Genomic DNA, 22377 nt, shown 5'->3' with positions numbered 1-22377 from the left:
TTTGACTACATTAAAATTTAAAGCCTCAGTACCAAAGAAGACACCAGAAAGAAAGTGGAAGGATCAGCCACAGATGGGGAGAAGACATTTGCAATGCATGTAACTGATAAGGGATTAGTACCCAGAATTTATAAAGAGATCATCCAAATCAATAAAAAAGACAAGCAAACCCCTTTTCATTGGAAACTGTAGGCAAGAAAATTTAAAAACTCAAGGCATATAAACGGTGTTCAACTCCACTAGGAATCAGAGAAACTCAAATCTCAATTTTCAATTATATACGTATCTACCCAGAAAATTGGTAGGGGGCTTCAAATATTATGTCTGTAATGCTTTATTGACAACACACACATATATGCAGTGATTGATAGATAATAGATGATAGAGATGGATAACCTCACATTTTCCCAATTTTGAGAATCCATGATAATAATCATAGGAAAAAAATGTAATTTTCGAGAGCAAATTTTTATTTGTTTTTCACATAAAAGTAATTGAGTATATTTTTTAAAGACTTAAAAATTCTCAATACATATTATAATAGTCATTCCTATAATGGACATACTCTACCTTTAGATTTGTGCCTTGTGTATGACAGGCAATCATGGGAGAGACTGCCTATGGCTTGAAGGAATGGAGTTTCAACTGCACAAGAAATATTTATCAAAATAACCGTTGATACTGATGTATGTCATCTGCTTAATAAGTGCTGTTACATCTTGTGTCTTATTTCAATCCATAGGTCTTTAAAATTATTTAACTTTTCTATACTGCTATTTTAAATGCTGTTTAAACATTTTGAAAAAGCAATCATTTTGCAGCAATGAGTTTGTCTTTTGAACTATCTTTGCTTTCTACTCTAATCTGAGCACAAATGATAACTCCAGAGCCCCTGCTGACGTCCCCAAAATTTGTGTAATTTTTAAAGGGTCTCCCAGTTAAACCATGTTAGGAAGGGCTGACGTAGGCGCACGTTCGCCTCGGCACTCTTGCTGAATGGAGGAGCTGCACGGAAGAGCCTGTGACTCAGCGTCAAGGAGAAACAGCGCCACCTTCTGTGGGGCAGGCTCATGTGCGCCTCGGGACTCCTCCCTGGAGGAGCTGCTTATTTCTCTTCAGATCAGCCATTCTCGAGCAACCTTCTCTTATTTTTAAGGCATTATGCTTCCACCCAGGGCAGGGCCATTCTTCCCTTGGCAAATCTCTGTGCTCAAAGCCTGCATCTCCATTCTGCTCTGAAGGGCAGCCTGCCTGCTCAACCCAAGCTCAAACCAGCAGCCCTCACGTGGCCGTCTGGCTGAGATGATCAGCTCCATGTAAGTCCCAAATTCTCTCTGGTGACTCATTTGAGGGCCTCCCTTATTCCCCGGGCAACCCAGGGTATTGACTGTGTAGAGTCCAGTCACAACAAATTCACAATGTAACAGCCCTTCCATTTCTGGCAACAAAAGGCACTGCCTCTTTCGTTTATTGCACTTTCCTCAGAACCCAGCGTGGTGCCTGGCACAAATAGTTGCTCAAAAAATATCTGTGGAATAAATGAGTTTCCTGTTGGGAAGAGCAGCTTCAGACTCCCCCGTTCCCTCATCTAAGAGTGAAATGAACAGCAAAAGGAAGGGTTAGTTGTAGTCAAGTTCCTTTCTGGAGATATTGCACACACAGAAAAGGTTGCGCTACTAGATTCTCTCTGGAGGAGTGGGCAGGGGTAAAGTAACTGGCAATGTGTGGTGATGCACCCCAAGACAGGGGACAGCGAGCAGCCCTGGACTTGAGAGAGCAAGAGAGAATCGTGGGACTGGAGCTGGATGAGAACGGGAGCTGTGGAATAGTGGCCGTGGAGAAAAACAGCCACTGTCTGGACCACCAATGGATGGAAACATATCAAATATGTTTAAAATCATTCATTTATAACAATATCAAAATTAAAATCCAGTTAGTCACCATTGGAGAGTGGAAGAGAATCAACTATTTTCTCCCTGCTTTATTTTTTTTAAGATTTACTGTATTTACTTATTTTTTAAAGTTACTCCCCCACTCCCAATGGTTCTCTGGTCTCTCTGCTCATTGTTTGCTCGCCTTCTCCAGGAGGTACTGGGAACCGAACCTGGGACCTCTCACATGGGAGGTGAATGTCCAATGGCTGAGCCACATCCACTCCTCACGGGCTGTGGCATCTGCTGGCTTGTGACATCTGCTCGTTGAGGCATCTGCTCGTTGAGGCAGGTGAGGGCATCTGCTCATCTTCTTTAGGAGGCACTGGGACCTGAACCCGAACCCGGGACCTCTCATGTAGTAGGCAGGCACCCAACTGGTTGAGCCACATCCTCTTCCGTCTCTGCTTTATTTTTTTTTAGCTACTTTTGAGGTTGTATGCAACGAAGATGTATCAACATATATTTTGCTAAAACCCTTTTCTGTTTTAGTGAATACACTTTAGTTTAAAAAAAGGTATTGTGGGTTTCCATTCACAGGGCACACCCCCACCCCCACCTGCCCTTCACCCTGCGATGCAAGGTCACCCACCACCTGTTGCCAGAAAATGCCTTCCCAGGTGTGGAGCTGTTTCTACTTCAGAGGAACTAAATCTCTTTTTCCTTCCCCACACCTCACTCCCCTCCAGGTAGGATGAAAACTACAGGACCATGTCTTTTCTTTAGGCACTGAGGATACACCGTGCTGTGTCCTCAGACTCCCTAAGGGAGCTGGCCTTCTGGTTTACCCCCACGCCTGTGCTCTCCTCGCACCATCACTGAGCACTAGAGCTGGGTTGGAGAAGGATGACATGCAGAGGGGCACTGAAGCCAGCCAAGGCAGCACCAGTGAAGACAGCGGTGTTGGCTTAACCAGAAATCCAACCCAGAACTAGGGACAGAAAATGGCATTAGCCACTGAGCAGCTCTCGCCGTGAAGGTGAAAGGAAGCTTTAAGGGCAAGTCTGCAGGAAAGAGATGGGCTCTCTTATCCTGTTTCAGAAATAAACATTTTGGACTTCTTTGAAGTTTCTGAGGAAACCACCATACTTCAGTCTAACAGAAATAACATTTCACTCTGATTTGTAATGAAAACAGGTGGCTCCGAAACCAGCTCTAATGGGGGAAAAAGCACATTTATAGAGGGGAACTTGTAAAAGAAAACCAAAGACTGCTTTTATTTGCCCCAACAGACCAGTCCACCATTTGGAAGGGCTGATCATGTTAATTCAATAAACATCATCAAAGCAAATTAAAACACAGAGGTATGTGAAATGGCTTTCCTGTGACACGTAAAGAAATAAACTGACTGCTCTTTAACAGTACTCTCCTTTCATGTTCTTGACAAACTCTTGTCCTGTCTTGCTTGAGGCTTTCAGCTCAGGAATGGCATCAGTTATCATCTTCTTTTCAAAAGGGGCGATTTTGCCCATGCGCAGATTCTTCTCTAGGCCTCTTCCCCCCAGCAGTGTCGGTGTGGAGAAATAGGGACGATCTGCTTCTTTTGACTGCACGAAGGAACTTTTGATAGCTCCTTCCTTTCCATCAAGTGCGTCCACAGGGGAAAAGACGAACTGGGTACCAGCATACGCCACGGACAGGCTGGCCGAGCCAGCTCCAGCTTTCGCCTTCACCACCTCTGGGCCAGCCTCCTGGGTCCCCCCAGCGAGGGTGGCCGGCTGGTCCAGAGGGAAGTCCACTGAGAGCGGGGGGATGATGGTCTTCCCAGCAGGGCCACCAACGACGAGTTTGTCCATGTAGCCTGGATGCAAACCCTTCAGTTTTGCAACCGAAGTGTTGGCGCTGACAGTGTCCGGGGTTGTCTCTCCAAAGATGTGATTGGGTTGTATACTCCCCGCTTCTTGTAAATGTCTGTGACTGGATGGTGGCGTTAACCAGCTCTGCAATGATATGCACCATGGCCTCAGGGCAAGCCTGCACACTTGCCGCAGGCAGGGTGGCCACGCTCGTGGCGTTGGTGTTGAACAGGACGTCCCGCGTCATGCCTGGTTTCCTTGGGACTCCTGCCAGGATAACCGCCCTGTCGCAGCCTTTCAAGTCCCAGGCAGCCTCGCACAGTTGCTCTGCTCTCCGTGTGGCTCAGGTCACCGGCCGCTCTGGGGTGCACACCATGTCGTCGAGGGTGCGGCGGCTCACCAAGGGGCTGTGCTTCAGAGGAGCCCTGGCGGCTGCCCGATTCCTCCAACGTGGCTGCTATATGCTGAAGTCGTGGCAGAGAGCAGCGATGACGGGCCGGGCGAGGGCAAAGAGCATGGTGGGCGGGCTGGGCCCAGGCCTGCAGGCAGGTTTGCAAGCGATGGTTAAAACATAAATGAAAATGATAAAGTGTTTATCCCATTTTTCTTACACAATCCAAGCAGTGGATGAGGGTAAATTGCTCTTTATAGAAGTATTCTGGGTAATACATGAAGAAGAAATGATTGCATTAGAATATCACCACTTGCAGCTTCAAATGAATGAATGAATCTAGGTGTTGAGCAAGAACAGCTACAGGTATCACAAAAACAGAGCACCGCATGCCAGGTGCCTCCTGATGGGAGAACACGCCATCACCAGTGAAGGATTTGCCAGAGAAATCTGAGAAGCCTCTACAGCTAAGTACAATCAATAGAAAATACAGAGGACAGAAGAGAAAGCTAAGCAATGCTCTGCGGATGAATCAGGAAACTCTACACTGTTAGAAATTCTATAAGACAACCACTCTGGTTTCTCGAACAAGTAAATTGCAAGGGAAGAAAACAGATGGAGGGTGGAGCTAATATATTAGAATAGATGTAAAAGATATATCAGCTAAGTAAAGTTTAGATTTTGTTCCAACTTACAGTTTAAAAAATGTAAAATAATATGATGTTATTGAGACAATTGGGATTTTTATAAGTTTATTTTTAATTAAAAACCATTTTAACGTGCTGTAGATTAAATGAAATGACGTGTGGGATTTGCTTCCAAATCATATGGAGAAAGAGACCATGTGTTGGTCCATTTTTGAGGATGGGTGATTGGCTGATGGAGTTTATTACACTATTTTGTCTACTTTTGTGTATGTTTGAAATTTTCAGTAATGAAAAAGTTAAAAGAAAAAAAGAAACTCCTGGGTGGGAGGAAGTGGAGGAGGTGGGCAAAGAGTGCTTACGGAAGACTTGTGGGAGTGGACATGAAAGGGCAGCAATTGGAGGGGAAGCAGAGGCAAGTGAGGGGATTTTCAGGACAGGAGACGATGCCCATGTGAAGACAGAGGGAGAGGTGCCTAGGGGGTGGGGGGTGGGGGTGAAGACTGAAGACGCTGGCCAGAGGACAGAGGTGAGAAAGTCCCCGGGATGACCCAGGAGGAAGGCTGGGTCCACGCTCCCAAGTCATCTCAGAAAAGGAAAATGGAATCTGGGCTGGAGGTAGGTAAGAGGAAGGAAGGAAGATCTTAGAGAGAAGTATGCTGAGGAGGGAGGAAAAGAACACAGTACCCTCTGTTTGAGCACCTCTCAGTGTGCCACTGGCTTTGGATTTCCAGAGAGTGAAGGCGTGAAGCCGGGGGCTGCACAGAAAATAAAAGAGTCGGGGTTCAAGCTCAGATCTGTAAGAAGCCAAAGCCTGTGCTTAACCCCTACTCTGTATTTCCACTTTCACCCCAACCTCCCAATCCCCACACCTAGGGCCGCTTTGCCCCCACGTGCAGGGGGAGCATCCTCTCCTGGCCAGAGTCTGGACCGTGCTGACCCAGTCAAGGGGAAGGGGAAGTTTCCCGCACCTGCCGCAGCCTGTGACGGCTGCGCAGCCCTGCTCTCTAGGGCTGTGCCAGGGCCCTGCCTCTCCTCCCCTGTTCCCAGCTAGAGCCTCCCGTTGGCCTGTAGCCCTGAGTTCCCTCTGTTGGGCCCAGAGAATGGGGATCCAAATACCAAGAGAGAGGTAGGAAGGAGGGCTGTCTGAGACGGGTCAGAGCTGGGATAGAGGTTGGTGTTTGAAGCCGCGGCTTTGGATGCAGGGAGGTGAGATTAAGTAAGAGCAGGCCAGGATCAAAGAGGGAACTTTGTCATTTGCTGTTAAGTGGCTGCTTATCAGCAAACGACATTTGTGGGCTCTGATGTGTGTGGTGGGTGCCCTAACCAAGGGTGGGATGTCTACCACTAACCACAACCTCAATCTCACTTCTCAGGCAGGGCTGGGCAGGGGGCTTTCCCAAGTTTGGCTGTTGGTGTGCCCTGATAGAGTACAAGTTGTTCCTGCATTGAGAGGCCTGTTCAACGCAAGAACGACTAACCCCCCCTGTCTGCAGAAGGTGCTGGCGCTGGCCATGGTCCTGAGAGGAAGTTGGTGCTGCTCAGGCCAGCTGGATTCGAGGTGGGAGGGAGGGGGAGGAAGGGCAGGATCTGAAAATCTTGGTTTATTTTAGGGAAGGAGAAGTGGGGAGTAGAAGTGTGCATTTGGGGAGGTGGAAGACTTGGAACAGCTGCTATAGGGAGTTTACAGCGAAGCTCCTGGCAATCTGGAAAGGAATGCCCATAGCTGTGAGACCTCAGCCTACACTAGATGTCAAGAGTTTGTCATGTATCCAGCTGTGCTTCTGGTTCTGGGGCTTTCCCCAACAATAGTCATCATCATATGCAGGTAGAACAAGGCTCCAAGAGGCCTGAGTTTTCTTGCACAGCAACCGGCACATACAACATGGTGATTGAATGAATGGCATGTGTATTAGTCAGCCAAAGGGGTGCTGATGCAAAATACCAGAAATCTGCTGGGTGTTATAAATGGCATTTATTTGGGGTAGGAGCTTACAGATACCAGGCCATAAAACATAAGTTACTTCCCTCACCAACCTCTATTTTCATGTGTTGGAGCAGGATGACTGCCGACGTCTGTGAGGGTTCAGGCTTCCTGGGTTCCTCTCTTCCAGGGTCTTGCTTCTCTCTGGGTTCAAGGTTCCTCTCTTCCCAGGGCTTGCTTTTTCCTGGGCTCAGCGTTCCTCTCTTCCTGGGGCTTGCTTCTGTTTCCTCTGTGAGCTTACTTCCTGGGGCTCCAGCTTAAGGCTTCAGCATCAAACTCCAACATTAAAACTCTGACTTCAAAACCCCCTCAACTCTATCTTTTGCCATGCTTTTTATCTGTGAGTCCCCACCCCTCAGTGGGCAGGGACTCAATGCCCTCATGACATGGCCCATTCAAAGCCTTAATCATAACTTAATCACACCTAGGTACAGACCAGATTACAAATATAATCCAGTATCTATTTTTGGAATGCATAACTATATCAAAGTGCTACACCATCATCAGTGAATGACAGGGTTCAGAAGTGATGATGGAGGTACTCAAATGAGAGGCAGTGGTTTTCTTTGAACTCAGATTTAGCAAAGGCAAAGGAAGGACCCTGGGTTTCAAGGGGAGTCATGCAGAAATGTTTCTGTGCTCAGATGTGAGGATCAGGGGATTGAGCACAAATTAGCATGAACTAAAAAGAGGAGAGAACTTGATATGTTTATGCTGTGAATAATCAGTATATATTTCTTGGTGCCTGCCCTTTGCTATGGGATTTAAAGTAATAAGTCTCTTTCCTCAGGTAGAAAGGGAGGGGTAAGAGGGAATGGAGCATAAATGGCCAGAAAGTCTTGAGACTTCTGGGTTCTGCTTCTGTCTAGAATATAGAAAGCTAGAAAAAGCATCATTCTTACCCTAACAAGAAGAAGCTGATAAACTTCAAGAACACAAATTTTCTTGAGCCCATTAGGGTGAAGAACACATCAGGTGACTGCAGGGCCATTAAGCGACCTGAAATTCAGACCTGCTCAAGGAGAGAAGGTGGGTGTGGACTAGCTCACCTATGGGAGAACAGGAGCAAAAATTGTTTACTAGCATACAAAAGGCACCAATCTTTAAAAAATATCAATAAATTGAACTTCATCAATATTAAAATCTCCAAACCTTTGAATGACATTGTTAAAGAGATGAAAAAACAAGCTACAGGCTGGAAGAAAATATTTTAAATCACATATCTAATAAAGGGCTGGCATCCAGAATTTATAGAGTTCTCACAACTCAAATAACAACAACAATAATAATAGAAAGTTGGGCAAAATATTTGAATTTTTACTTTGCCAAAAAGATATATAAATGGCAAAGAAACAAATAAAAAGATGTTCAACATCACTAATCATTAGGGAAATACAAATTAAAACCATAATGAGATACCAGCACAAAACTATTAGAATAGCTTAAAAAAAAAAACTGTCAATATCAAGTGTTGAAAAGGATACAGAAATAGTATGACTATGTTGGTAAACCATTAAAAAGCATTTTATAGGGAAGCAGATGTAGCTCAAGTGATTGAGCTTCTGCTTACCACATGGGAGGTCCCAAGTTCAATTCCCGGTGCCCCATGGAGAAGAAAAGCAAGAGAGCGAGCTGGCACGACAGGCTGGTGTGGCCAGTTGATGCAACAAGGTGATGCAATAAGGAGACACAAAGAGGAAACATAATGACAGACACAACAAAGCAGGGAGTGGAGGTGGCTCAAGCGATTGAGCACCTCTTTCCCACATGGGAGGTCTCAGGTTATATTCCTTGTGCCTCCTAAAAGAGGATGAGCAGACAGTGAACACAAACAATTAGGGGAGGGAATAAATAAATAAATAAATACATAAATAAAAATAAAGTTTAAAAATAGCATTTTATAGAGTTTTTAAACTTATATGAAAACCTAGCACTCCCATTCCCAGGATTTTTTCCAAGGGAAATGAAAACATGTCCACTCAAAATATGTGTATGAAAGTTTATAATGGCTTTACTCATAATTGTCCCCAAATGGAAACAACCCAAATGCCCATTGGCTGGTAAATGGGTAAACTCTGTGATACAGCCATACTACTCCACAATAAAAAGGAATAAATTACCGAGAAGTGCAACTTCATCCATGTTGATGGCATTAGGATCACTGAAAGAAGCCAGACTCAAAAGGCTCGTGCTTCTAGAAAAGGCAAGGCTATCAGAAGTTGGGGCAGTGGTGCCAGGCCTATGTTGGAGAAGAGATTGATTTGAAAGGAGCCTGAGGGAACTTACGGGGCTGATGGAAATGTTCTATATTTTGATTGCAGAGGTGGTTGTACGACTGCCTGAGTTTGTCAAAACTTAATAGAGGTTACGTGGCTGCTCAAATCGGCCACAGTGAATTGGGAGCCTTGGAGACGCCGCTGCAGCCAGCATAGCTGGACACCAGAGCAGACCCTGGGGGCTGTCCCTGGCCCTCCACACTCCCGATGAGTTGGAGAAGTCTCGTATCAGATAAAATGGACGGTGACTTGGACTGTGATTGTGGTGAGCTGGAGCCACCTGATCACTAACAAAAGACCTCTTCTGTTAACCGACAGCCGCCAGAGCTTCCTACTGAAATGTAACAGAGGAAGAAAAGGAGCAAAATGGAAATAGTGCTGTCCAGTACCAGACCAACACTCAACGTGTCTGCACTGTGAGGAAAGGTCCAGAGAAGCTTGCTGTGTGCATATTTATTCACATTTTTCTAAATGTTAAATTGTTTGGCATATGTCATTTCATTCCATTTGAGCTTCTTGAGTGTTTTCTTATAATGTCTGCAGAGTTGCTACCCTTTTCTTGAACTATGAGAACTATAATCATTTTTTTTAGATCCAAACTATTGGCTGTTTATTATTCATGGGATATCTTTTTTTTAAAATTTATTTATTTTTAAAAATTACATTAAAAAAATATGAGGTCCCATTCAAACCCACCGCCCCCACCCCCCACTCCCCCCACAGCAACACTCTCTCCCATCATCATGACACATCCATTGCACCTGGCAAGTACATCTCTGAGCATCACTGCACCCCATAGTCAATGGTCCACATCATAGCCCACACTCTCCCACGTTCCATCCAGTGGGCCCTGGGGGGATCTACAATGTCCCGTAATTGTCCGTGAAGCACCACCCAGGACAACTCCACATCCCGAAAATGCCTCCACATCTCATCTCTTCCTCCCATTCCCCAAACCCAGCAGCCACCATGGCTACCCTTCCCACACCCATTCCACATTTTCTCTGTGGACATTGGATTGGTTGTGTCCATTGCACATCTATGTCAAGTGGGGGCTTAGATTCCACATGGATACTGGATGCACTCCTCGTGCTTTCAGTTGTAGGCACTCTAGGCTCCATGGTGTGGTGGTTGACCTTCTTCACCTCCATGTTAGCTGAGTGGGGTAAGTCCAATAAATCAAAGTGTAGGAGCTGAAGTCTGTTGAAGCTCTGGGCCTGGGTGTCATATTATCAGTCCAGAGAATCAAATCCCCTAAATATATCTTAGACCACATGAGATATCTTTAACAGCCAAGAGAGAGAAAACATGAAATTATAGAAAAGTACCAAAGACCGTATGTTAAAGGTAAGTCAACAACAAAGATTTTATGGATATATCTCTTTAGAAAACTTTCTCCTAATGTACACAAATTTTAGGATACATTTTTTTTTCTCTCCCCCCCCTCCCCCAGTTGTCTGCTTTCTGTGTCCATTCGCTGCATGTTCTTCTGTGACTGCTTCTATCCTTATCAGTGGCACTGGGAATCTGTGTCTTTTTGTTGGTCATCTTGCTGCATCAGCTCTCTGTGTATGCAGCACCATTCCTGGGCAGGTTGCACTTTCTTTCGTGCTGGGCAGCTTTCCTTATGGGGCATACTCCTTGCACGTGGGGCTCCCCTACGCGGGGGACACCCCTGTGCGGTGCGGCACTCCTTGCACACATCAGCACTGCGCATTGGCCAGCTCCACACAGGTCAAGGACACCCAGGGTTTGAACTGCGGACCTCCTATGTGGTAGGTGGACGCCCTATCCAATGCATGAAGTCCACTTCCCTCAATGTAATTTTCATGTTACTATATTAGTTACTTAAAGGTAATCTTTGCTAAATCTTCATCTGCCTATACTTGGCATGCTTCTTCAGATATATTTTTTAAGATTTTCTTTTTTTTTCTTTTTTCTTTCTTTCCCCCACTCCACCTGAGATGGCTCCCTCATCTGTCGGCTCATTGTCTGCTGGCTGTGTCTGCTCATGGTCTCTGCTTGTTGTGTTTGCTTATTGTCTATTCTTTGTGTCTGCTCGTTGTCTGCTTGTCTTCTTTAGGAGGCATGGGGAACTCAACTTGGGACCTCCCATGTGGGAAGTAGGTGCCCAATCACTTCAGTCACATCTGCTTCCTGCTTGTTGTCTCTACTCATTGTGTCTGTTTGTTTATCAGCTTATTGCATAAACTCATTGCATCTTCTCATCTTCTTTAGGAGGTACCAGGAGTCAAACCCAGAACCTTCCATGTGGGAGGTGAGTACCCAACTGCTTGAGACACATGTGCTCCAGGTTTTGTTTTTTTTTTAAATGAAAACATTTTTACTGTCTCTTTTTAAAAAGATACATAGATCACACAAAATATTACATTAAAAAAATATAAGAGGTTCCCATATACCCCACTCCCCACCACCCCCCTACTCCCACACCAACAACCTCTTTCATCAGTGTGGCACATTCACTGCATTTGCTGAATACATTTTGGAGCACTGCTGCACAGCATGGATTATAGTTTACATTGTAGTTTACACTCTCCCCCAGTCCATTTAGTGGGTTATGGCAGGATATATAATGTCCTGCATCTGTCCCTGCAATATCATTAAGGACAACTCCAGGTCCCAAAAATGCCCCCATATCATTCCTCTTTTTCCCTCTCCCTACCCTCAGCAACTCCCATGGCCTCTGTCTCCACATCAATGATATAATTTCTTTCATTGCTAGAGTTACAATAGTTCTACAGTAGAATACCAGTAAGTCCACTCTAATTCATATTTTATTCCTCCATCCTGTGGACCTTGGGATGTCGATGTCCACTCTACCTCTAAATCGAGAGGGGATTTAGATCCCATCTGGTTGATGGATGTAATTCTCCTGCTTGCAGTTGTAGACTCTCTGGGTTTCCTGGTGTGGTGGTTGACCATCCTCACTTCCTGTTAGCTGACCTGGGTAAGTCCAACAAATTGGACAGTAGGTATTGCAACTCTGCTGAGGCTCAGGGCCCAGCGGCCACATGGACAGTTCAGAGACTCAAGTCTCCTGAGCATATATCAACCCCAGCGCCAACCACAGGTTCAGTAAAGGTGACCAAAGAGGCATGTGTAGACAGGTCACATCTGAGTCCAACTTTGGAGCACAAATTCCAAAGTAGGGCCCACTAGCTTTGCAAGGTACTGAACTCCAGAGCCATCTGTTATGACTGTAGGACCTGGGTGTCTCCATAACCATCAAGATCACCCCTATGTGGGGTTGTAGATACTTTGGCTGTCTCTGAGATCCTGCTGAGATGTGCATAAGCGTGACCCCTCTGATGACCTCCTGTCTCATTTTGAAGTCTCATAGCCATATAAACGCATTTGTCTTTACCATTTCCCCCTTTTATTCAAGGTTTTTTTCTCGTTGCATCACCAGTTGGTGATTGGTAGTAATCCCTTGGTGCCAGGGAAGCTCATCCCCGGGAGCCATGTCCCAGTCTGGGGGGAAGGTAATGCATTTACACACTGAATTGGCTTAGAGAGTGGCCACATTTGAGCAACATGGAAGCTCTGAGGAGGTAACTCTTAGGCACACTGCCACACTAATGAAAGAAGCCGTTGATGTGGGAGGAGTAGGGGGTGGTGGGGAGTGGGGTATATGGGAACCTCTTATATTTTTATTGTAATATTTTGTGTGATTTATGAATATTTAAAAAAGATAATAAAAAATTAAAATTACAAAAAGAGGCACTCATAACAAAACCTATGTCCACATTCATTTGCAATTGGTTTGGTCAAATAATGTAAATAGCGTAAGTCAGCTCTTCCTTGAAATCTGGTAGATCTGAGACAGCCCTTGTCCTTAAATCCTCATGTAATATGTGCTTGCTGTCAAAGCTCCAGAAACCAGCCCCCAACTGTAGACCTTGATACTTCCTTCAATCTTTTAAATTCTCAATATGAGTAGAGCATTTTGCGCTTTAAATCTAAGGGGAACTCAACAGCCTGATTGACGTATGCAATAAATATTAAGAAACCATCTTGCTGTGGAAGCAAAATTATTTTTCCTTTCCTTTTGATGAGAGTTTTCTTCCTTGTTTACACAAGTTCAACAATTCAAAAGGAGGAAGCAATATTAAGGATTTCAAAATGGCAGAGAAATTTAAAAGACTCATGAACATTCATGGTTTTGATCTGGGCTCTAGGTATATGGACTTAAAACCATTGTGCTGGTTTTTTCTGCAGTAGACAATGACTGTGACGAAAGAGGAGCCCACAAGAAAATTGTCCTTACTGTTCCCCAGAGTGTCAAATATGCTGTATGTGAAATCAAAATAATTAGAAGACTTGACCATGATAACCTTGTGAAAGTGTTTGAAATTCTTGGTTCCAGTGGAAGCCAGTTTACAGATGATGTGGGCTCTCCTACTGAGCCGAACAGAGATTACTTTGTTCAGGAGTACATGGCGACAGACTTGACTAATGTGCTGGAGCAGGGCCCTTTACTGGAGGAGCATGCCAGACTTTTCATGTATCAGCTGCTACAGGGACTCAAGTATATTCACTCAGCAAATCTACTGCACAGAGATGTCAAACCAGCTACCTTTTTTTATTAATACTGAAGACTTGGTGGTGAAGATAGGTGACTTTGGTCTTGCATGGACCATAGATCCCCATTATTCCCATAAGGGTCATCTTTCTGAAAGATTGGTTATTAAATGGCATAGATCTCCACATCTTTTACTTTACTTTCTCCTAATAATTATACAATAGCCATTGACATGTGGGCAGCAGGCTGCATCTTTGCTGAAATGCTGTCTGGTAAAACCTTCTTTGTAGGTGCACATGAACTTGAACAGATGCAGCTGATTTTAGAATCTATTCTTGTTGTATATGAGGAAGATCCTCAGTTGCTTCTCAGTGTAACTCCAGGTTACCTTAGAAATGAGATGGCTGAGCTAAATAAACTTACCTAAGCTGCTTCAAGGAATTAGCCAAGAAGCACTGGAGTTCCAGGAACAGATTTTTTAAAAAAATTTTTTTACTTTTAAAGAAACTTTAGATCACATAAATGTTACATCAAAAATATAGGGGATTCCCATATATCCACCCCATCCCCCCCACTTTCCTCCATTAACAACGTCTTTCATTAGTGTGGTAAACTTGTTAAATATTGAAGCACTGCTACTAACCATGGTCTATAGTTTACGTTATAGTTACACTTTGTACCACCCGGTTTTATAGGTTTCGACAAAATGTATAATGGCCTGTACTATCATTGCAATGTCATGCAGGACAAGTCCAGTGTCCCCCAAAATGCCCCACGTTACAACTATTCGCCCCTCTCCCTCCCTTCAGAACCTCTGATGGCCATGCGTTTATATTAATGATACAAATTCTTTCGTTGCTAAAATAATAATAAGTCTATTTCAGTCCATAGTTGCATTCCCCCCTTACGTTTGTTCATTCCTCAATCTTGAGGATTTGGGGATGATGATGCCTACTCTGATTCTGAATGAGAAAGGGCTTAGATCCCATGGGGCAGATGGATGAAATTGTCTTGAATGAAGGTGTAGATACTCTGTTTTTTTGGGATAGGTTTTGTCCATCATCATCTCCTTGTTAGTTGTTCTGGGTGAGTCTGATGGACTGGAGAGTAGGTGTTGCAACTCTACCGAGATTCAGGGCTCAACTGGCACATGAACAGATCAAAGATTTAAGACTCTGGGACATCTATTTAACAAGTATAGTGCTAATTATAGGTTCAAATAAAAGGGGCAGAGGAGCCCTGTGTAGGAAAATTATAAATAAGTCCAACTCTGTTACATTGGGGAGCATATATTCCAAAGTCAGGCCCACTGACAGAGTGCCAAATCCCTGAAATTGTCTACCCCGCCTACAGTGTCTCACGTCTCTGAAGCCCTCAGGCGTCCCGCTGTTTGGGGCAGTTTACCACGGCAGTCAATGAGATCCTGCTGAGATGTGCCTAAGCATCACCTCTGGAATGACCTCCTGACTCACTTTGAAATCTCTTGGCCATACAAACTCGTTTGTATTTAATATTTTACCCTTTTTGTCAAGTTCTTTTTCCAAAAGCATCCCTAGTTGGTGCTTGGGAATAATCAAGGAAGCCCATCCCCAGGAGTCATGTCCCACACCAGGGTAAGGTACTGCGTTTATATGCTGAGTTTGGCTTAGAAAGAGGCCAATTCGAGCCACAAGGAGGCTTTCAGGAGGTAGCTCTTAGGCAATATATAACACTAGGCCAAGTTTCAATTTCACAAGAACAAGGTTCCTAAGTACAGTCATCGATATCAAGAGCCCCTGCCCGTGTACTCAGGGGGCTCTTGCTGCTCTATGAGAGAATGTAGCAGGACTCCCCAGGATGGGAGTTCAGTGTTCTTTCAGTTACTGTGTGGGTCTCCACCTACGGAGACCACACCCCATGAACACCTGAACATACTCGTATGCCTTAGAGGCACACCCCAGGCGCGCCCCTCCTCCTACACTCCCCCATCACGGACACCTCGCACCAGTGATCCTCCCCTGCCATAGTTGTGACCTTTTTGTGATCCAAAAGCTCACCAAAAACAAGGCCAAAAAAATAAAATCAAAATAATAAAAGAATAATAATAAATACCAAAAAAATAAAAAAATAAAAAATAAAATAAATATTTTCTTCATTGTGTCATCATCATGTTATCTTTTATGTACAGTGATGATTTCTTCCGTATATTCCCCCAGTGTCTTATTTTTTTTTGCTTTATCTTCAAAGAAGCTTTAGGTTGCAGAACAGTCACACAGAAAATATAGGGGATTCCCGTATACCCACCCCCCTTCCCCTCTCCCGCTCTCACGTATTAATAACATTTTAAACGTGTATAGTACATTTGTTACAATTGATGTACGAATATTGAAGCACTGCTACTAATCATGGCCAGTGGTTTACATTTTGTACCATATACTTTTATAAGTTTTGAGGAAATTTAAAATGGACTGTAGCTGTCATTGCAAGATCATGCAGAACAATTCCAATGCCCGGAAAATGCCCCATGCTCCATCTATTCTATTTTCCACCCACCCCCCATCACTGGAACCTGTGGTAAACACTAAGTTTCAATTTTTGAAGAACAAGGTTCATAGTTACTTGCAATAATACTGAGGGCTTGACATATTGGTCTGTTTTCTTTTATTAGGCACTGTCTGTGTTCTAGAGAGAGTCTTGCCCTTCTAATTGAGAACATAGCAGGACTCTCCAGGATCGGAGTTTAATATTTTCTTATTTATTGTGTGGGTCTCCACCCAGCGAGATAACAGACTATGACAAGATGTACACTTTCCTATTCTACTGAAGCATGCCCCAGGTGCATCCTGTCTCGCATATCCCCCGCACCAGTAACTTTCCCCTGCCATAACTGCCAAAGGAAAATTCTCACTGTTGTAGTTTTAACCACAGACCCGCAAATCCCCCAGAGTTTACCTGTTCCTTCCTCCATCCATCCTCGCGGTTCCATGAATAGTCTATCCCCCCCAACCTTACTCACTCTCCCACTCCAGCGCCACTGAACCCAATCACACCACTGCACCGTCACCCCATCCACCGCCCAACCACCCCCTTCCACCTTGTCATAGGTTTTGTCCATATTGAGCATAGGCTCACCACCCTCTACTCTCTTTCTGTCTCCTGACAACCCAGACACTAGCTCTGTGAAACTGCTAGTTTCAATTTGCTCAATTTACTTAAGTCATATCAGTGAGGTCATGCAATATTTGTCCTTCAGCACCTGGCTTACTTCACTCAACATAGGATCTTCAAGATCCATCCCTGTTGTCCTGTGTGTGAATACTGCAGTCCTTCCTACAGCTGAGTAAGATGCCATTTATGTATATACATAATTTGCTTACACATCCACTTACTGATAGACACTTGGGTTGCTTCCAGACTTTTGGCAATAGTGAATAATGCCACAATGAATATTGGTATGCATATATCTGTTCATGTCCCTGCTTGCAATTCTTCTGTATATATATCCATAAGCAGGTGTGCTGGATCATATGGCAGTTCTATAGTTAGCTTTCTGAGGAAATGTCCTTCACAATGGCTGCATCATTCTACATTACCACCAGCAGTAGATGAGTGTTTCCTTTCCTCCACATCCTCTCCAACATTTGTAGTTTTTAATAGCTGCCAGTCTCATAGATGTAAGATAAAATCTCATTGTAGTTTTGATTCTCATGTCCCTAATAGCTAGTGATGCTGACCATCTTTTCATGTGCTTTTTAGCCATTTGTATTTCTTCTTTTGGAGAAGTGTATATTCAAATCTTTTGCCCATTTTTAAAATGGGTTGTTTTTCTTTTTCTTTTCAAGATGTAGGCTCTCTTTATATCTTCTGGATATTAGACTTTTATCGGAGAAATGGTTACCAAATATTAATATTTTCCCCCATTGAGTAGGTTGCCTTCTCACTTTCTTGAAAAACTCCTTTGAAGTACAAAAGTTTTTAATTTTGAGGAGGCCCCATTTATCTGTTTTATCTTACATTACATGCTTTGGGTGTAAAGTTTATGAAACCATTTTCTACTACAAGATCTCGTAGATGCTTCCCTACTTTATCTTCTAGGAACTTTATGGTCTTGATCCATCTTGAGTTAATTTTTATATAGGTCATGACATGATGCTCCTCCCTCATTCTTTTGGATAAGGATATCCAGTTCTCCAAGTACCATTTGCTGAAGAGGCCATTCTATCCCAGTTGAGTGGGCTTGGTGGCCTTTTTAAATATAAGTTGACCATATATGCAAGGATCTATATTATAACTTTCAATTCAGTTCTGTTGGTCAGTATGTCTATCCTTGTGCTAATTCCATGCAGTTTTGACCACTGTAGCTTTATAGCATGTTTTAAAGTCAGGTAGTGTGATTCCTCCAATTTTATTTTTCTTTTTCAATATGTTTTTGGCTATTTGGGGCCCCTTGCCCTACCAAATAAGTACCAAATAAATTTCATAATTAGCTTTTTCAATTCATTAAAAAATGCTGTTGTAATTTTTATTGGGATTGCATTAAATCTGTAAATCAATATGGATAGGACAGACATCTTAATGATGTTTAGTTGTCCAACCTATGAACATGGAATATTCTTCCATTTGTTTAGGTCTTCCTTGATTCCCCTTAACAATGTTCTGTAGTATTCTGTATACAAGTCCTTTACATCTTCAGCTATATTTATTCTTAGGTATTTTATCCTTTTAGTTGCTATTGTAAATGAACATTTTTTCTTGATTTCCTCTTCAGATTGTTCATTATTGGTGTATGGAAATGCTACTGATTTTTGCATGTTGATCTTATATGCTGCCACTTTACTGAACTTGTTTATCAGCTCTAGATTTGTAGATTTCTCAGGGCTTTCTATGTATAAGATCATGTCATCTGCATATAGTGAAATTTTTATTTCTTCCTTTCCATTTTGGATGCCTTTTATATCTTTTTCTTGCCCAAGTGCTTGAGCAAGTAATACTTCTAACACAAGGTTAAATAAGAATGGTGACAGTGCGCATCCTTGTCTTGTTCCAGATATTAGAGGGAAAGCTTTTAGCATTTCATCATCAAATATGATGTTAGCTATGGGTTTTTCATATATACCCTTTATCATGTTGAGGAAGTTTCCTTCTATTCCTATTTTTTGTAATGTTCTTTAATCAAGAAAGGATGCTGTATTTTATCAAATGCTTTTTCTGCATCAATAGAGATGATCATGCGATTTTCCCCTCCAATCTGTTAATGTGGTATATTACATGATTAATTTTCTTATGCTGAACCATCCTTGCATGCTAGGGATGAGATCCACTTGGTCACGGTGTATAATTCATTTGCTGTGGTGTTGAATATGATTACCAAGTGTTTTGTTGAGGATTTTAGCATCCAGTTTCATTAGCAAGATTGGTCTGTAGTTTTATTTTCTTGTGGAATCTTTATGTGACTTTGGTATTAGGGTGATGTTGACATCATAGAATAAGTTAGGCAATGCTCTCTTCAATTCTATTTTTCGGAAGAGTTTAAGCAGGATTGGTGTTAGTTCTTTCCTGAAACAGATTTTGACATTTAGATCTATGGATTGGTTGACAGCAGTAAGAGCTCTCTCCCATCCTTACATGCTCATATATTCTTTTCCAATAGATGAGACAATTTCAAGTCATACTTGTCATATTGAAGATGAAATTGATGATATTTTCCTTATGGAGAAGCTCACAGTCACATTTATAAGTGGGAAAGTCACCATGATTGCCAGTTTTCAGAGCATGATTGGCCTATCATAACAAATTTGATATTGAGGAAGTTAGCTTGAGCCAAGAACTCTGTATGATGTCACTGATGAAGAAAAAGTACAAGTTAATCCTTGAGAGTATTTTGATGGATATCATGAAACGTATCTGGAAGATCCTGCTTTTGATGCTAATTACTCTACTGAGCCTTGTTGGCAGTACCAAGATCATCATGAAAACAAATATTGTGATCTGGAGTGTAACCATACTTGTAATGACAAAATGAGGTCATCATCATATTTAGATAGCTTATTTTGGAAAAAGAGTGAAGTTAATCACTATTATGAACCAAGCTTTCATAATAAAGATCTTTCCAATTGGATAGAGCAAAGCAAAGAGAAATAATCTGATAAGAAAGGCAAGTCAAAATGTGAAAGAAATCAATTGGTTAAAGCCTAGATAGCTCTAGAGGAAGTATCACAACGATGAGCTGAAAAAGAAAGAAAAGAATCAGGGATTTGACTTTGATTCTATTATTGTAGGAACTATTCAGCTTAGTTCACAACATGAGCCTATTGATGTTGATAACTTAAATGACTTGAATACCTCAGTGTCTCAACCAGAATTGAAAAGGTTGATATATCTGTAGCAGTTTAATGTGGTTATGAATTCCCAAAACAGATACTGAGTTATGTTTGTAATCTGATCTGTTCCTGGGCCTGATTGAGTTATGATTAGGGCTTTAAATGGGCCACATTATTAGGGCATTGAGTCCCTGTCCCTTGGAGTGGGGATTCACAGATAAAAGGCATGGCAAAGGACAGAGTTGGGGGTTCTTAATGTAGGAGTTTTGATGCTGAAGTTTTAAGCTGGAGCCCTAGTGAAAGAGACAGAGCCATTTGCCTGATAGTCTACGCTGACCTTGTGGAGAGTGGCAAAGCCTAGAGAGCCTCATAGTCTACAGCTGACCTTGTGAAGAAAACAGGAGCTGAGCCCAGAGGAACCCAGGAAGCCTGAGCCCTCGCAGATGTCAGCAGCCATCTTGCTCCAACACGTGGAAATAGACTGGTGAGGGAAGTAACTTATACCTTATGACCTGGTATCTGTAAGCTCCTACCCCAGATAAATACCCTTTATAAAAACCAATATAATATCGAAGTCAGTAGCCAAGAAAAAGAAGAAAAAGGAATGGGAAATTTAGCTCAGAGCCTTGTACTAGTCTTCTTGGGACAGACAGTTTGTGAGTGGTGGGGAGGACTGTTTTCTCATAAGTCAGTTTTGTTATAAGGTAAGGAAGGATGAACAAACTGAGAAGGAAAACACCTATACCAGTTACTTGGACAGGTTCTTTAGCATGAAAGAAGATGCTGAAATCTAGAAACTGAGGCGGTAGAGAATGGGAAGCCTGAGGAGAGAGGAAATGAGGAAGGGTTTCTAAACAACAAGCAGCTTGAATGCACAGGCATCCCACAGTTTCACAGTCCAGCTGGGTCACCACTTCAGTCAATGTAGGCCACATTAACAACTTTTGCTATGAAATCTTCCCCTCAATTTCCTCATAAAAGTACAGCAGCATTCTGAAACATCTGAAGTAAAACACTCAGCAAACACTTCTCTTTGTATTCTTCATGAAATGTGTTTTATCTTTTTTATTATTAGTGTTTAAGTAATTTTTTTTTACTTGAATCAGATGGTGTCGTTTTAGTAAGGATTTCATTAGTTCTTGGTTTTTAAAATCCAAACTTATTTTCTACAGGTGAGATAATTTTCATTTTAACTGCCATGTCATTTACACACATAAATAAGAAAATAGAGTAAAATAAGGCAAAGCCAGAGGAGACAAAAGAAATGCACTAAGACAAGGAAAAACATTCTCATAAAAATGATCTGTTTTACAGGAAATAAAAGCCTTGCCTTGAAATTTACACAGTGAGATTGTATATAATTGCAGGAGAACATCTATTTTCTTCCCCAAACATTTTTCAGTCATGAGTATTTTCAAGTTTTAATACTGTACCCATTTCTTAAAACACACGGTAAAAGCAGGAGCTGGAAATGAGTGCCAAATTTGGTATACATGTGTTATCTACCTCAAGGTAACAAAAGTATGTGGCCACCCAGGGGAGTTCTGGGAAGATGGCATTGGAGTAGGCAGGCAGGACTCAACTCTGTCACAAAAACAATGGGGAAAGGGCCAAAAGCTGTCCAAGGGACCTGCTTTAGGCGTCAGTAGACCAGGACAGTGCTCATGGATCCTTCTCCAGGATAGACCATATGTTGGCAACAAGACAGGTCTCAATAAATTTAAAAACGTTGAAATTATACAAAACGCTTTCTCTGATCATAACAGAATGAAGCTGGAAATCAATAATGGACAGAAAAGGGGAAAATTCATAAATATATGGAGATTAAAAACATACTCTTAAATCAACAAAAACAAAAGTTGTTTCTTTGAGAAGATCAACAAAATTGACAAACCCTTAGCTAGACTGGCAAAGAAAAAAAAGAGAGAAGATGTAAATAAATAAAATCAGAAATGAGAGGGGGCCATAACCAGACTGCAGAAATAAGAGAGATCATAAGAGGATTCTATGAACAGCTATATATCAAAAAACTAGACAATGTAGATGAGAGGGACAAATTCCTAGAAACACAGGAACGACCTACACTGACCTCAGAAGAAATAAAAGACCTCAACAAACTAATCATAAGTAAAGAGATTGAAACGGCCATCAAAAACCTTACTACAAAAAAAAGGAAAATTACAGACCAAATCTCTAATGAATATAGATGCAAAAATCCTCAATGAAATACTTGCAAATCGAATCCAAAAGCACATTAAAAGATTATATGCCACGATCAAATGGGTTTTCTCCCAGGTATGCAAGGGTGGTACAACACAAGAAAATCAATTAGTGTAATAAACCACATTAATAAATTGAAAAAGAAAAATCACACGATTCTTTTAATTGATGCAGGAAAGGTGTTTGGCAAAATACAGCATCCTTTCTTTATTAAAAAAAAAACTCCAAAAGTTTCGACTAGAAGGAAGCTCTCTCAACCTACAGCTAGCATTGTACTCAGCCGGTGAAAGGTT

At 42.4% G+C, this 22377-nt stretch overlaps 2 pseudogenes; one reads left to right on the top strand and one right to left on the bottom strand.

The window, feature by feature from the left end:
- Positions 1-3286: 3286 nt before the first annotated feature.
- LOC101415566 (malate dehydrogenase, mitochondrial pseudogene) lies at positions 3287-7737 on the bottom strand (annotated as a pseudogene).
- A 5428-nt stretch (positions 7738-13165) lies between these two features.
- Positions 13166-19334, top strand: LOC101416001 (mitogen-activated protein kinase 6 pseudogene; annotated as a pseudogene).
- The last annotated feature ends 3043 nt before the right edge of the window (positions 19335-22377 follow it).

This window comes from Dasypus novemcinctus, chromosome 11 (genome assembly GCF_030445035.2).
Source record: "Dasypus novemcinctus isolate mDasNov1 chromosome 11, mDasNov1.1.hap2, whole genome shotgun sequence".
Taxonomy (NCBI): Eukaryota; Metazoa; Chordata; class Mammalia; order Cingulata; family Dasypodidae; genus Dasypus; species Dasypus novemcinctus.
Note: the sequence above shows the minus strand (reverse complement) of the source record. Positions and strands in the feature narration are given on the sequence as shown.